Here is a 19,154-nt window from a genome sequence, read left to right on the forward strand (position 1 = left end):
TCGTATTGCCCCACACACCACTGACGGTGCCGCCCGCGCCCTGCCGCCGTAGTATGCGCGTATCGCAAACAATATAATTATTAATTATTATTATTATTATTATTATTATTATTATTTTTATTATTATTTTTATTATTATCGTTATCGTTATTGTTATTTTAATGCTGCTCCTGCTGCTGCTGCAGTCGTGACCCGTGGGCGCGACTAGACCCAAAATATCGCACGGGGGTGCTGAGATTCTCAATAAATACCGTACCTATTGGCTATTTTACCTTTGACTATAATATACCTGTTTTATAAGGGAGATGGTATTTCGCCAATATTATGGTAGGTAAGCGCCACATCTAAAACATTAATTTTGGTAATCTGCGCCAGGAAATGGCATAACATATTGACATGTAAAGGTAATCTATACTGCTCACTTTCAATTTCAATTATTGGAATTTACCTGATAAATGTACCGAGTCACATCTGTTATACGGGCTCAAAAACGTGAATAAGTATAATACGGAGTATTAATAACATGAAAAATTGGACGATGAATTTTAACATTAAATATTAAAATTATTAGAAATATTAGAAATTGTCTAATTTTTACAAATTTTATTATTAACTGGATTACCATTCATTTAACTCAACGTACCTACAATTACAATAACCTTAATTTTTTTTTATTTTACTTTATGTACAATGTACATTTCAATATTTTTTTCGAAATGTACCTATTAAAATTAATTGGATTCATGAATAAAATATAATATAATAAAATACATATTACATTTCAATTAGTAATATTAATATATTTTCTAGCCGTTATACAGAATAATAGTCAATAGATTTAAAATAAAAATGTAATAATTAATTATGTACTAAATGTACCTACCTAAGTTCAAAATAAATATTTTGTAAAAACCAACGTACCCAGTCTACTATCCCCCTCTCCCGTTCTAATGGTAATAATTAGCCACATGGGCCCTCAAATTATAAATAAAATAGAGAGGAGCTCCGACGCTCTGTCCCCCTGATCCAGTGGCCCCTCACAATTCAAGAACTGACCGTATAAGTATTTAATAATAAACATGATATACCCAGGTATCGGGTTGATTTGCGTATAAGCAGTGGTTAAAGTGGGGGGGGGGGACGCAGGAGGACTCAGCTCCCCTACCTCGGACGGCGGTTAAAAAGCGTCCCCTTTAACAAATTAGGATTTTATACATTAGACATTAAACATAAAATTATATATGGAACGCTTAAAACTATATGGAGACATTAGTCCCCTCTGAAATGTTGTCCCACTTTAACCTCTGCGTATAAGCGTATACAGTAGTACAGTATACATAAATACATAATAATATATGTCGTAGACGTTGGGTCGTATAGTACAGTATAAATGTACAATAGGAAGTTTCCTGAGTACGTCCCAAAATGTCCTTTATTTAATGTCCACATCACGACTCACGAGGAAGTATGAACACAGCGTCATAAAGTTTAAATAGATAAATAAATAGATACTTGAAATTATTTTTATCTGGACAATGCGCAACACTGGATGCAGATATAGGTGGTGAAGAACCCAGAAGGGTGCATAGGATATGCATAGCGTACACTGATTTAAGTTTCTCGTGCTCTCTTCGCACACATTATACGCGAAAATGATAGTGTACTATACAAACGAATATTGTGAATCATTTACTCGTGTCGAAATCAATTACTCATTAATCGTTACCCCTCATTACGATTATAGTTACCGCGCGCACGTGGCAAGACGGCAAAGCAAATTAAATATGAATACTATAATACGCGTACTGCGTTTCTGCGTGGATATCGATGGATATTAGGTAGGTATACGTATAGGTATATTATTATAATATATATAAATATAATATACATAACGTATCGTTTTATGGAGGCTGTGAACTCGTAGTGCGCGAGCAGTATTAATGTCATAGCGTCGTGCTCGTAAGGGGTGTGGATGGTGGTAATGCAGACGGACAGAAGAGGGGTGGAAATTTCCCTCCATCACTCCATGCCCCTCCATAATATAGTAATATTTCGACGCGACTGCGAGCACGTGGCACGCGTGGCAGTGAAATGTGAACGGTTTCTCACGTACGCCATACGCATGTCAATTCGTTTTTTTCGTTTCTACTCTCTCCGTCTTCCTTTCCGGAGATTTGAACGGAATTTCGTTTAAAACACAAAACACGCGGCATACGATCGCTTCCGTCGAGATTCCATTATAATACATTCATAATATGTATAAAATATAATATATTGTGTGGGCATTGGGCACTATATAATATGCAGCCGTGGGTCGGCGGACCCGGAGTGTGTGCCTACCAAACGGACATAACACTAATAAGATAATTATCGTCGAATGCATTATTATGTATTGTAATGATATGCTCACACATCATTATATTAAATAAACTAAAATCTTACAGAATAATAAATAACGGCCAGACTGTCGTTCGTAGAAATCGGTCATCCCCAATAAAACTATTGTCACCGACGATCTGCCGCCGAAGAGAAATCTAGTTCGGGGAAATACAAAAACGTTTGATAAAAACCGCCTACCTCTCTCTGGTCGGCATATCCGTATCGTCCCTAAAACGAGTGCATGAGCACCAACCACCAAAGTAACAACCTCTCAAGTACTAAAAAAACCGATTTCAACGAGCGACAACTGGACTTCTTATGCAAGCAATAATCAGTGCGTTCGTTAATTCAATTTGTGTATTTGAAGTAGTACTTTATTTTATCTAAAACCTAAAAATCCTACAATATTGTCTACGAACAACTGCGAATCAGGTAAGGCATTTAATATAATATTTTATATTTATTGCGTTAATACACTATATGTGCTTTTTTACATAAAATTACATTGTACGGTGTATTTGATCTAATTCTCGAATACACGATCTCGAGAGCCCTCCGAACACCTGGAGGAAGGTAATAGCTTAATTTTAATATTTTAACATCGATTTTAATATAACTATCGACAGGAGTCGTATTTATATTCGTATTTTTATTTTATCTATTTCTAAGTTATTACAGTATTATTGCTGAAAGATACACCACACACTATAGATCCGCGCTACCGTTAAGTCACTCGCACTGTAGAGGTGAGACTAAAATCATTAACACCCGCAATAGAGGCGAGTAATCAACACTATAATCACTATTCAAATTCAACAAAGTATTAACAGTAGGTACAATCCCGATTCAATACTTCATCCACTGTGTTTATGTTATTGTCAGCAAGGGGTACACAATGGGTTACAAAAATAACCCAATATTTGAATAATATTGTTTAATGAAGTATGATTACACAGGATTATCATCACATTATCTTTTTCAAACAAGTCAATAACCTTTATTTATGAACTCTCATAGGTATACTTAACATTATTTAACGATATGGGTGCCTACGACTTATTTCTAAGCCATAATGTAGAGCTTTTAGACTCGTGTATAATAACAAACAATTAGGTTATAGTTTCAATTTTGGTCAATAAATCATTTCCCCCCCCCTCTTCTCCTATATAGTTTTTTACCCTTCAGTTACGCCACTACCTGCAGTAATTATAGATATAATATACGCTATATATATTATAGTATTATGTACCTACATTCATAATATTGTCCATTATATATCTAGTTCAGCGAAGATTTTTAAATTCGATTGGGTACCTACTACTGATTTTCATCTTTTCATATACCATATACGCACACACATTTTAAGTACCTATCATATAATACTGTTATATAACTTGAAATGTTTTTATTCATATTTCTCCATAATAACCATAATGATGAACGGTCATTAAATATTAAATTACATAATTCGTACACTTATTTTCAAAATATTGAAAGTTGTATTGATATAATATATTACAGTAATAAACGCACTGTTGTACTAATATAGTATATATCTATACTTATACAGTTTTGAATTTGTATACCATGAAAATAAATAATAATATAGCCCACATCAATTTTGGCACGCCTACTTGTATAGTATCTGCACTCTGCACAATACAATTGGACTTAGACAATTAAACTAATAGGTATTTTAAAATGATTATACCGGAAGGCCAGTGTTAATTTATACTAGTGTCAAAACTCAGTCCCGCCAAAACCAGTGTTTTCTAAAAAATCTACAAGTAGTATATTATTATAATAGCGTAGTAGTCATTATTGACACTTAAAAGAAGGATCGCGGGTTAGTTAATATTTAGTTATTTATGAAAATAAAAAACTTTTTAAGTTAAAAAAAATTAAGTCATTATTCCTTTAGAGTTTTCTATATTATTAACAATTTCCCTAATAACAAAAATTATAAGACCTTTTAACGTATACATTTATTAGCTTGTTATGATTTCAGGTAGCACTGATATAGTGATATAAGGAAGAAATAATATCTAATAATTGTTAATCAAAATATAACCCGCATTCTGGTATTGTCAATTTAAACTTTAAAGTTCCTATATCATACTTGGTTAAGCTTTTTAGCTTAAAACGCACCCTGTTATCTTCTATAAATACTTTAGTACAATATATTTGTAGTAAATTCTAGTGATAATCAGTACATTATATATTTTTATAATATTATAAATAAATACTAATTTGATAGAATCGAATACATTATTAATTATAATATACATACACGGCGATTAATGAGTACACCGTAGGTCGATAGGTACATGGTTGAAATATACAATGTTATTTGCATGTATACCCCTTATTAATCAAATATTTGATGATAAAAACAAAAATGGCAGCGTAAAGGGAGCCCCAATAATAATCAAGTATATATGCGCTATGGATTTTGAATTTGTAAGCTTTTGGCAGCGTATTTTTGATGATAAGAAAAATTGATATTTGTGATACCCCTTTACGCAGGCATTTTTGTTTCTGATGATAGCAATCCGTGTCTATATGCAATAACCTGTATATTTCAACCACGCATGATTACTTCAACCACTTTACTTTATATAACAATATTTTGTAAAAGTTATTAGAAATAAGAATATGTTATGATTTTTACAGGTACATGCACAAAATATCTCTATGATCAAATATCTAAATCACTAATTATTATTAATCCTTGTGAGTTAATTAAATCTGAATAAATAATAGTAAGTTTAAAATTTTAAATATCGAGAAGAGATTTTGGATTTACAAATCTATAACATGATATACGGTACGACTCGTATAACGCTTGACATAATATATAAAATGATTTAATGATCTACCTATGTCTTATACTAATAATTATAATAATGAATAGGTAATTAAAAGCTAAAGTAGTATATATTTGTATGTTCTAAACACCTTTTTTACAGGGAGATTTCTTCAGTTCAAGTGGCCATTTCTACATGTTCCACCGTGTAACACATAATCTCAAAAACCCTAATGTATGCTCTGAGCACCTTTTTTACAGACAAACATAGAAATGGCCCCTTGAACTGAAGAAATCTCCTTGTAAAAAAGGTGCTCAGAACATACAAATATATACTAGAAATATATATAAGAAATATTAATAAATATTATTTAAGCGATATATTATAATATGTACTATATAATAATATGTTGTTTGTACAATATGTCAATATACATATTACCCATAATAATAATTTATAAGATATTTTATAGCTTATAATAAAGGTGAGAGAGATTATGTTTTAGGATTTCGAAAATCACAATAATGATTAGTTCGACTATATTCACTGTGTTGAAATCAACAATGCGTATACCTATATTATGAAGGTAGGTAAGAGGAGCGTTTCTCAACCTTTAAGCCGTGAATAATGTTTGATTGGTCACCACTAACAAATAGCATAATAATCATATACCTACATTATAAATCATATTTTAACGTTTCAATTTTAAACTTATTATTTATGAATTTATGATTGCTGAAAACAATTATTGGATTTTCTTAAAAAATACATTTTGATAGAAGATACTATGTTTAAGGTTTTATTGATTTATAGCCTTAAAATACTGCTTAATACGTATAAATATAAAAACCGGGGAAGTCACTTTACTGTTTCGAGTGTTCCTCGTCATAGAGTAGGTTACTACAATGGATGTGTTAAATTTGAATACAATGTCTTTATTAATTATTTCTAAGAATATTTTTAAAATGTTAAAGGAATTAAAGTAGGTAGACATGTTTGTACTATTTGTATTACCAATACAGTATGGCGAACTAATCAGTGGGTTTCCAAAAAAATTGTATTATATTATTTATACCAAATATTATTGTATAAGTTGTAAGTCAACGCCGACTAGTAGAACGGTGTAAATAGGTTCGTAGATTCATAGTATATAATTATATAAATAATTAAAAATTAGACTAAATATTTTTAAAATCTCATTAAATAATAATACCTAAATAGGTACTTACGTAGTTTTTAGATTTCTGTAAGAAAACTTATGAGGAAACTTGTATTACATTTTTAAGTCTTATTAGTCTTAGCTTGAATATTTAATGAACCAAAATAATTTACAAACGTTCGTGATTTTGACAAATTAGTCAACATTTTACCTTCAAACGGTTGAATAAAATATGAGACTATATAACACGTAACCTAGTATTTATCTATTGGCCATTATGCTATATCGATAGTTTTTCATTTCTATAAGAACAATAAATTACTCATGTATCTTGAGAAAAGTAAAACTATGTACATACGTTTTCATGCGTTTTGATTTAAAACTAAAAAAGTGAAATATTGCAATTATCTATAAAAAGTTTAAAAAGTACGAAATATTTTTAAAATTATATCATGACCAGAAAACGCTAATATAAATATTTAGTGAAAATTTCAAAAATCTATTCATTTTTGAATTCCAACGAATAACAATTGATTTTGTCAAAAACTGGTATCTTGCCGTTTTTATTTGATTTGTTTTGAATTCTGATTGGGACGAAGAATGTATTGATTTTACATATTTATGGGGTTTTTTTTTAATTTGTCTATCAGCTATCTGTCATTACCCTTTGTAGCAATAAAAATTCTTTGATTTTCACCTTTGAGGATAGTTTGGGACTTGGGTAGGTAGCAAATTAGATATAGTTGGTACTTTTAAGGGTCAAAAGTTTAAAATTCTCATTATTTTTCAAAATAACCAGGTTAAACCAAAAAAAGTAACCATGGAAAAACCCAGAATGTTTACGCAAAACCAGTTTTTGACAAAATCGATTTTGTCTTTTTGCTGTAATTGAAAAATGAAATGGTTCACATTTTTTATTTTGCCCTATTGTTTTGAAAAATATTGGATTTATTTTATTTTTGACCACCACAATAGTCCTCAGTCCGTGCTAAATGCAAACTAGATTTAATTTTCACGACAATAATCTACACAACTACACCAACACGGAGATTTTTCTTAATTTTAAATTTTTCAGTATTAAATATTTTAATTTAACGGTAAATTGTTTAACACTTTATAACATACGTATGGAAAATATGAAGTTGAAAACTATAACGGGTCATGGCCCACGGGTGATATGAATACTCTAATCCCCAAGGGTTAGGTACTTTTAACAAAATTTAGATAGAAGGTCGCAGGAAAAATGGCGGAAACCCTTAAGGTCACATATACCTACATATTATACGTACACAAAGCTTGAGAAATACGGACACATACTAGTTGCGGACAAATTATTTTAGGTCAATATTATAACATAACAATTGCGGACACGCGTTTCGTTGTCATAATAGTAATTGCGTACAGAGATTATTTTTAATAAAAACCACGTGAGTTGCGGACACAAATATTTCCCTTCACCACTTTTCAGGACTTAGGACAAGCTACCAAAAAAATGGTAGGTGGGGTTAAAAATATGTGTGTCTTGCAAAAGTACAATCGTTATTTTTAAAATTATTTAAAGTTACTATATTATATTATATTATATTATTATTTAAAGTTTTAAATTTTGTGGCAAAAATTTTTTTGATACATCCTGTATAAATGCTATTCTATTTATTTCACCACTTGAATATTGTAAAATTTTCTTGCTAATAAATTCCTCCTTGTCTACAGTTTGTTTTGCTCGTTTTAAATTTCGTACAGCAGTACAATTCATTTTAGTATAACAATTAGTCTGTACTTCATTTAAGGCCTCGATCAATTGGTATATATTAGGGTGACTACGATAAAACATACCATTAAGTTTAGCATGAAAACTTTCACATGCGTTTGTGGTTCGTGAAATAGAAGAAGAAAATTCTGCCCATATTTCTGGAGGAAACATTGCAGAATCAGTATTTATATAGTTAAAAAAAACATAATCTACAAAATCGTTTATAGCAGTACATTTGTCCGCAATTCGTATCTTTTATTTGTGTCCGCAATTCGTATGTTACCTTTTTAGATTTCGTCCGCAACTCACATGGTTTTTGTCACTTTGTCCGCAATTCGGAAACACCGAGAAATACTGAGTAAGATCGTGAAACAATTATTGATTATAGAGTAGGTACCTATATATTTTAATATATTATCTAATATGAAAAAAAAACCCAAATAAAGAAACGTGCACACGTCAGGCCTGTGTAACGCGCTGCACATTACGTATAAGCATATAACATATTTTCCCTGTGCATAATTAATACATCAGACTTATATGAGTTATGCACAAGGAAATCAGTGGTGGCAAAATGATTATATGATGGCCGGGGGGGATATCCCTGATTTTTTAACATGTACTATTTGATTATTAATAATATAATTTATAATTTATATTATTATATGAATATTGAAAAAAAATGTGACGGAGGGGATCTATCCCTTCGCCCACATCGACCACCATTGAAGGAAATTCTTATAAGTATTATAACCATATACAAATGTAATATTTTACATTATTATATAATATGTATATAGGTGTATTATAAGCAGGGTTGGGATTTTATAGCACTTAAAAAATTGCATAAATGTGCGCTATAATAATACCTTGAATATCGCTAAATATAATTTAAAAACACTTTTACTAAAATATAATTTCATAAAATACGACCGATTTTGATACAAAAACAGGTAAAAATGCAAAAAAGTCTTAAAAAGTCCAAAAAAAAAACACTAAAAATTCTCAAAATACGGCAAAAAAGCAAAAAAAAATTTTTATTTGAGTTTTCTGTATTATGAAACACATTTTTAGCTTATTCTGCTATTTTTTGAGCATCTCATAAGAAATATGCAAATGCAATAAAATCCCAACCCTGATTAAAAGTATATCGGTGTAAAATACAAAGAAATCCATCACAGTTATATTTGTAATAGAATACAGATGTGTGCAGATTTGACATAATATATGACAATACTAATGTATGGCAAGTGGAATTCCATACTCTACCTGAGGGCAGACTGTCGTGAGGTTCTTTTACTATTCCCGTTCGCATATTACCATTCGGCACACGAAATAAAACCCATGATTAAATCCTGCCTTCTGATTGGCTTACACATTTGGAGGGAAAATTTAAATTATTATTAATTATTATAATATATTATATAAAACTATTTGTTATAATAATGAATAATTTAAATTTTCCCTCCAAATGTGTAAACCAATCAGAAGGCAGGATTTAATCATGGGTTTTATTTCGTGTGCAGAATGGTAATATGCTTCCCGTTCTCTCATGAAAAAGAGTATAGTCACTTTTATTGTCTATCGTAGTCTCGTCTACAGATGTAACTTAAATAGTTGAATATAATAACTTATAAATTATAATTAGTATTAATCACTGTATTTAATTATTAGGATATAAACATAACCTATAGCCTACACAGACACAATTATAAGATGAAGTTTTTACAAACTTATACATATTATAATCGTTTATTTTTATACAATTATCAATTATCATTAAACTGCTGTTAACATTGTTTTCGAATTTAAAAACAACCGTCCTAATAACATCCAACTTTGAACTCCATCACACTTTATTATTACATTTAATCTTTGCTCTTTACCTCTATAAAATATGGCTATGACGTGTTATAATGTGTTATTCGCACACAGATTTGATAAATATAACGGCTCGTTAAAAATGTAATTCCATCGAATCATGGGTCATCATTATTAGAGCCCGACGGACAGTTAAAAATCTAAAGAACCATTAAATTATAATTGATATACCTTTGGTGCGGCCGGGACCAGGTACGTATTATTAAGAGTTAAGGGTCCTGCATATTTTTTTTTGTAGAAAAAAATTCATTCTACATATTTTAACCGTAATCTCTAACGCGTAATCTGACAAAAGCTTTGAATACAGACATAGATTATTATTCATTACTTAGGTACTATATTGATGTATCGGTCAAAGTAAACTTTTAATTTTTACGATAATACTCAATTGGAAATTAAATACTCTGCAATATTGTAGGTGATCTCTCGAGTATAGGTAACTGCAACGGAGTTAAATTTGAATTCAATGATAAATCATTGTATAAGAAAATCTATACTGAGCAGTGAACGGACATTTTCTAAAAATGGAACTTCAAACTTACAAACAAAAAATTATGAATATTTTAGATATTTTTGAATTACTATAAATAAACTTACGAGGAACCTTGTGTTATACATTTTTAAACTCTTTGACCAACATTTTTATCAACACTAATAGAAAAAACTATTAAAATCGAACATTTTGAATAGTAGGTAGCCTATAAACAGCTTAAAATTAGTCTAAATATTTCGAATTCTAACTGGGCATCAGCAGTTATGTCATGTATTGTATAGCATATTCAGAAAGCGATATTATAATTTATAAACGAACATTTTAAGAAACATCAATTGTATTTTATTTAAAAGCTCGTTTGAGTACCGTTATTGTGCAATTTATAACCATATAAATGTATATGCTTTCGCACTGAAATATTCAAATATGTAATCCAGGTAAAAAAAACTATAGGTTTATACACATAACACATATACATAATCGGTACCCAGACGGTACGTCGTATATTAATTATTCAACTCATAAACTATAACTTGTATGGTTGTATGTACTTCAAATTGTTTTATATTTTTTTTGGAACTTTTATGATATGTGCCTTACGTTTTTAAATTTGAATAGTAAATCATGGAGAGTAATATCATACTCATGCAATGGATATGATATTTCAAGCCTATATATAAAATAATATAAGTATCTATTATAACTAATTTATTGAAAATTTTAGTTTACCGTGTCGTACACCATATTGTTGTAATGTTCATATAATACCTACGTTGAAAGTAAAATATGGTAAGCGAATAGTAACATATAAATGATCCCTATCCAATATTTCTGTACTGATATTATTAAATAAGACCTGACTGCAATATAACAATATAGATACACGATACGCAAATAAAACACATATTACGCACACAGCACACTGCACTTGTACAGTTGTACTAAATTTGTTTGTTTTAATGACTTTAAAGTGTTTATTAATATTAATATTAATAAACACTAACTAACACTTTTAAATTCTATGTAATGTAATATAATATTAAATATGTATTATGTATTTAATATATTGATTAATACACAGAAACACTGCTGCAGTATACTAACGGTAACGGCTATGTTATTGTAGGTGTACAGTATATATTGTCTTCTACATTATACGATATTGTAAATAAAAAATAATATTAGTGTTTAAGGTACGAAAATTCCAGTACTAAAATCAGTACCTATACAATCTTTAATCTTGATATGAGTTTAAGGATAAGAATGTGGTAATATACCATATTACTAAATTAATTTAAAACAAAATCTAGTTTTACACGCAGGTAGGTACTATAATAAATAACTTGTACACTATATTTCTTTAATATTTTATTTTTTTAAAAAAATAAAAAGAGATGACTAAAGGTTATTGTATTTACGTATTAATTGTATTAACATTTGATAAATCTGTATTAATTATGTTCAATAAGCAAAATTGATGTGATAAGAAATTAATAGCATGATGAGAGAATAACTCATCAGTAATATAATTTTAAAGTTTTAAAGCATGTAGATCAACTAAAAATTATTATATTTCAATCTTGTGTGGGCCCTGGGGCCCCCACAACCTTAAATCCGGCCCTGCCTATAACTTATTGTTAACACACAAATAATTGGCACTTACTTATATTAACATCTAATATGTGTATGCCGGCTGCAGGGTAAACAACCTAAGGCACTTTTGAGGTCCTTATGCAACCCAAATGTAGCATTGAATAAACCCTTAAATTTTTAATTTGATAACATGTGTACAGAAGCATCATTTGTGTTTTGTGTATTATTCAATATACATCGGTCTTATATTATATTATAAAACCAGCATTTTATTTATTTTTTGTATTCATATTCAATGTACGATGTAATTATGTAAAATAAAATAGGTACCTACCTAATAAATTTTTATTTTTGAAATCTAAAAACCGAAAACCACAATAATAAAATAATTGTATGTTCACAGATTGAAATTATTAATTTCGGCGCACAAACTATTTGGGCTACAAAAAGTTTTTAGTTATTTTAAAGTTAAAGGTTTATTCATTTTTTTAATTTCAACGTAAGTTCCTTTAAATATATTATCCATGATAGTCATGTTTAAAATTTAAAGCCATGCAGATACCGATACGGTTATAATAAAGTTGTCCAATTAATATTTCCACTCAGTTATCACATTCATTAGAAATATAAAAGTAATTTGTATATAGTCTATGTGTATATTGTATACAATCTGTATATATAGATAACTAAAAAAAATAAAACCAATTAAATATACGTATCTATTTGTATGTACATTTATTTTATAATAAATTAAAAGTGTTTATCAAATATTCAAATTAAACTCATTTAGTTGATAACTAAGCAACAAAAAAAAAATGTTTATTAAAGTAAATTATATTATTGAACCATTCATTAGGTGTGAAATAGCATTTGCATGATTACATTTTACGGTCGATTGATGTCTGTGAAAAAACTCCAGGATTCTATTAGGTAAATGCATACATTACCTACAGAATATACATAATCTATACTTATAAAATTAATATAAATATAAAAATAAACAAATATATATATATATATATATATAGCCATATAGGTATAATATATAAATGAATGTTTGTGAGTAGATTAGACCTCTGCAGGGAAGAGGATAGATTAATTTAAAAAGGGTTAAATTTGGTTTTTTTTTTATTCATCGGATTTTAGTACGGTTAGGATTTTGTATTAATTGATTATATTAATCCACCGTAGGTGGAATTAAGTAAAAACGACAAACTTTGTATAATTTTAAAAACTTAAGAGTTAAATCATACATTTACGTACAAACAGCACAGGGTCCGCGATCTACCGCAGGTAGATTGCCTATAGGTACCTAATAATATATACTGATGCGAAGCAGAATTTTTATTCTGGGCAACGGAAAAGTTAAGATAAGTTTTGAACACCGTATGGAGATTATTAAATAACGAATTGAACGAAGTTTGAGTCGCATAGAGTTGCATGGTACCTACATTTAACGGGTAACAAAGTGCACGGGATCAGCTATTTTTGATAAAAATATATTTATCATTAATTCCGCTAGAAACATTTCAATGCGTCTTCATTAACTATTTTTTATTTTTACTAACCGATCACATCAAACGATAAAATTTGAATAAAAAATTATACAAATCTTCCTCCGGAGGCAAAATAAACAACCAATCACGGGCGAAGCTGTGACGGGTCGGCTATAGTTTTGTTATAATTTTAAACATTTATTGTGGGTACCCACTTGAAACTATTAATGTATATATTATTTTGCTGTATACACACACGTACATTTTCAATTGCAATTTTATCGGAAAAAATTACTGTAATCTACTTAACGTATTGTACTATTGTCTAATAGTAAAATAAATTATCTTAACAGCAGTAATATCATAAAATATACTTAGTAATGTTGTCATTAGGATGGCAGATCGTCTTCGCATAGAAGTCACAACCGTTTTTCGTATTCAATGTTTTTATATCATTGAATTCAAATTTAACACATCAATCTCAGAGACTGGGTCACTTGCCCATAATTTTTTTAATTGTATTTTGGTGTTCATTATGAATAATACATAAAATAGAAACCGATATTGAATTATTCAACATAAACATATATTATTTGTAATCAAAGCAATTTCGTGTAGGTATAATACATAAACATAATACATAGGTAATCTAATTTTTATACAAATTTACAATTTACATTTACATTATTAATAATACACAAAATATATAATTTTTAATAATTATAATTTACAATAATTATCTAATCTGCAGTAGCTGTACTACAGCACAACATACGCCCAAAAAAATGTTTGGTGCGGGACCAAATTGTTCGGCGTCTTTGTTTTACCTTTTTTCCGGTGACCTGCACCGAATCCGTTAGTTCCATATACAAGCGGATGGTGGCACCTCCTCATCGACTGAGTGCTGCCCGCGGATTCCGGACTCCGTCATTCGACCCCTTGAACCGGACGGCACATCACTTTCAATTTCGATGAACTTCACCACAATATTCGGCATGGAATGATAATATTATCTCTCGTTTTGATTCACGGCCGCGACGCCGTCAAAGTTCACGCCTCGTGCAGCCCTCATCGTCTGAATCCACGGATCGACTTGACATCGAAGGCATTCATCAGCGTCCATGTTGTGCCGTTATTTCGGTGACTGCTGGTTCCACTATTTTAAAAACCGAATTCTGATGCGGCAAGTCCTGTGCACAAGCGACCAGCGGCAAGTCCTGTACACAAGCGACCAGCGGCAAGTCCTGTGCACAAGCGACCAGCGGCAAGTCCTGTACACAAGCGACCAGCGGCAAGTCCTGTACACAAGCGACCAGCGGCAAGTCCTGCACACAAGCGACCAGCGGCAAGTCCTGTACACAAGCGACCAGTGGCAAGTCCTGCACACAAGCCGCGACCCGCTTCCGGATTATCGACCCCGGTATTTGTTCCACCGAATCGGTCCGCGCTTTCTTTTCCGTCTCGATCGCCGCTTGAATGTTGGCATGATACATAGTTTGTAGTCGTTTTGCGGCCATGGAACCGTAATATTTTGCACGGCTCGAGAATCCCTCGTATAAATCCATGATGGGCCGACTTAACGAAATCAAAGGCATGATGTACGCTGGGCGTCTATACGTCGAACCGTTTTTCCGGCGACCTGCACCATTGCATGCAGGGACGTTATTTAAACTTTTTGAAAGGTATGCTAACAACAAGGCAGGGCAAAAAAAAATTCAGCAGGTCAATATATTATATACCTATAATACCTACTATAGTTAGGTATTACAAAAATAATTTTTCTCACTACGCTCGAAAATAACAGAGTTTTTTTATCATACTAATAATATAATATCAAAATTGTATACCTAATAATTCCAAATTGATACCATCTAAATTATTTAATTTTATTTAACAGTTTAATTTTGAGCATGTTGCATTGCTCATTGGTGATTAGTCGCGCAGTCCACTTATTTATTCGGCGTTCCTATATATTGGTTACAGCCCACCCATGTTCCAAAACCCAAACGTAACATAAGTTCATAACTACATATCTACACCTTATGGCCATAGATGATGGATGCCGATACTTAAGACTAGAGAGCCTAGATTATATATAAAGGATCTCTACTTAAGACCAATTACATATAAAAAAAAAGAATAATTATTGCCCGGTGCGGAAAAATTAGTCAGGCAAAAATATGTATCTTGATAAATTTTAGGTATGCATAAGCATACCCTGCAATACCCCAAATAACGCCCCTGATTGCATGGCTCATGGGGCTGACATCATCCAACACAGACTGGTTTGACGCATTTGAAGACATATCTGTTGTAAGAGACGAAGGCGAGTTATAAATTGTAACAACTGTAAGCGCAATCGTTAAACAATAAATTGTGAAGTGAAAGACAAATGTTATTTTAACAGTATAGTTGACCGTTCTCGTGGAAACTATATATATTTGAATACTATGGTTACTATATGTATGGAATACATTCAATTCAAATTTTGCAAGTAAATGAAACTGGCAAAATAATTAAATACTGGGGTATACAAGGTGATTTACCAAGCATGCTCACTCCCATATTTTTTCTTTTTAATGGCAATTGACGTTTATATTTACGACATTGGCCTTTGGTTTTGGAAGCAAAAAATAATTTGCAAACATGTCGTTATCAGTTTTAGTCTTATCTCCTTACTATTGTAGACGTTTAACAGTTTGAGTTTCTTAAAATACGAATCAAATTTTTCTTTGGTCTGAACGGTCCTAAGTCCAATAAAAATTAGTCAACAGACATGTACAACGTTTGGATATGCTGTGTGAAATATGATGTAGCAAAGGCGTATCCAAGAGCTGCCTCCATATCCAAAAAATATATTAATGTTTAACGACATTTTAAATTAGGGCAAAAAATACATTTGGTTGGTTAAATATTTTAACTGTGGGTAGTTGTAAAATATAAAAATACCATATTAAAATATGGAGAATTTTTGTTTCTATCTTTTTAATAAACGTCACACGTCATGTTATGATAATATAGTAAAATTGAAAGAAACCAACACACCGTTACTATAAATCTAGGCATATGTTTTTTGAAATTATCTATATATATATAATATATATAAATGGAGCGTGAAAAATGGCGTTACCACATCAATCGAGAACGGCTAGTATATTATAAAACTAATAGTACATGATTTAAATGTTGAGATTATAAATTATTTAGGTAAGTATAAATAGTACAATAATATGAAAATTGTATCTCGGTTTAATATTTCCGTGCATTGTGCGCATACTGTATGATGAATGGTGTGCCTAATAATTGTACAATATATAGTACATACTACCTATGTAAAAGTATTTATTTTTTTAGAAGCTATATTTAACTGATAAGGATTGTTCTTGCGACAAGAATTCAAGTAGTTTGAGGAGGATATTGCTTAGCTCTGAGTTAAAAGCTTCTGGAAGGTTGTTTGAAAATTTCCAATTCAATTCTATCTTTCAAAGTATTCTATGATTTGTACATATTATGAAAGCTAATAATAGTGGTTCCAATTTTTTTTTATGAAACATAAAAACAAAGTAATTGTATATTATATATTTAATATTTATACAAGTATATATATATTCTGCGAGTGACCACGACTCTATTCATTATGCCGAGATTTTAACGAGTTCATTCAATTTTATCTATCTAATATCTATCTATGTTAAATCTAATTAACAAACAAAAAAACCTATGTCCTATATGCATTCCTAAACCGTTCATCCGATTGTGATGAAATTTGCTACAGAGATAGATTAGATCTCGGGGAAGGAGATAGGCTACATTTTGTCGCGAAAAGGGGTAAATAAGAGGTCCAACCCGCTAGGGAGGTTCTCAAACAAAGGATTTAAACAGAGGTCTCGAGTTCGAACCACGGTTTCAGTTGACACATTTTTTCCATGTTTTTTTTTGGAAATTTTTATTTTTAAATGATTGCTATAGGTTTTAATAATAATAATTATTATTATTATTGATTGCATTGTTTTTACATTATTAATTTTTCTTGTTTTAATTTTATTTATTTTCCTTTAACCATACATATACGAATGTTTGGTGTTTTTTTTTTTCATATTGAATTTTAGTACAATTTGGTTAGGTTAGGATTTTGCATTAGTTGATTGTATAACTTTGATACTTTGAAGTTAAATTATACACTTACGTACGCACCACGTGGGGTCTATGATACACCGTAGGTAGATTGTCTATATACCTGATAATATACTGCTCGCATAATCACAAAAACCTAGCAATAGCAACGCATTGCCGTGTCCAGCTAGTAATACTAGTGTATAAGTATGATTAGCGTTTGTATTCTTATTACAGTCACACCCACGCCGAAACAAGTGATTTCTACTACCGCGGAATGCGACACACTATAATAATGTGATTGTGTTATATTATAGTAGGTGCTGTATACGATATTAGGTAGGTATAGCATAAAATAATTGTTGGTCGAACGTAATGTAAATCACAATACAATATCAACAGGTGTTCACCGAACGACTGGAACTGCAGTTTCCCCGCACCCACGCGCGTTGGACCGTTTGTATCACTATTTGTATTGTTATTACATTTACTTGTTTAAAGTTATTACTTATTGCCCGTACGGCTACGCATTGTATTAATAGTACATAAAATATATTTTGTTTAATAACAAAAAAAAAAAAATATTTTATGAAACCCATATGATAATATTATAATATACAGGGTTTGGCAATAATAGTTACTCGAAAACTATGTAACTATAATATAGCTAAAAGTAACAGTTATATGTAACTAAGTTGCATTTAAAGTTAAAAGTTGCATTGGTAATTGTCTAAAGAATTATTGACCGACTAGGCCCGCCAGGGGCTAGGTAAAATCACGCCATGGTCATTATGTTAGGAAAAAAATATGTACCAACTATAACTACTGAATATCCAGTGGCCAGATAAATTGTGAAAACCAAAATTAACGAAAACAAAAATCTTGACCATGTATTTTTAATATTTTTAAACTGGTATCTATAATTGTAACAATGCGTGAGCAGCCTTCAGTCTTGTATTACATTTTCAAGCATTTTTACCATACAAATAAAATTTAATTTACATTTATTTAGAAAAAAAACTAAAAAAATTGAAAATTGAAAATATCCGTAAGCAACTCAAAAGAGTCGAAATATTTTAAAAATTTTATCAAGTATAAAAAATGATGAAATAAACATATTGTGTAAATTTCAAGTATTTATGGTTATTAGTTATTGAATAATAACAAAATAAGAAAATCGTTGTATAAGAACTTGTTAATTTACGGGAAAATATCCAATGTCTAACTTCAAACGCTCGTAAACATTTAATTTGACTTTCTGGTATAGACATTTTTTTGTTGATAAAGGTAGACACTAGACACACTTATGAGGAATCTTGTATTAATTTTTTTCTTTTGCAGACCCACTTATGAAGTATCAAAGCACAAAAAGCACAATATAACTTTAATTGTAACTTGTAACTTGTTAGTTGTTACAAAAGTACCGAGTTACACAACTTGGTTATACATGTAAGTATGATATGCCCAACCCTGTTTATAC

Source organism: Metopolophium dirhodum, chromosome 2 (assembly GCF_019925205.1).
Source record: "Metopolophium dirhodum isolate CAU chromosome 2, ASM1992520v1, whole genome shotgun sequence".
Classification (NCBI taxonomy): domain Eukaryota; kingdom Metazoa; phylum Arthropoda; class Insecta; order Hemiptera; family Aphididae; genus Metopolophium; species Metopolophium dirhodum.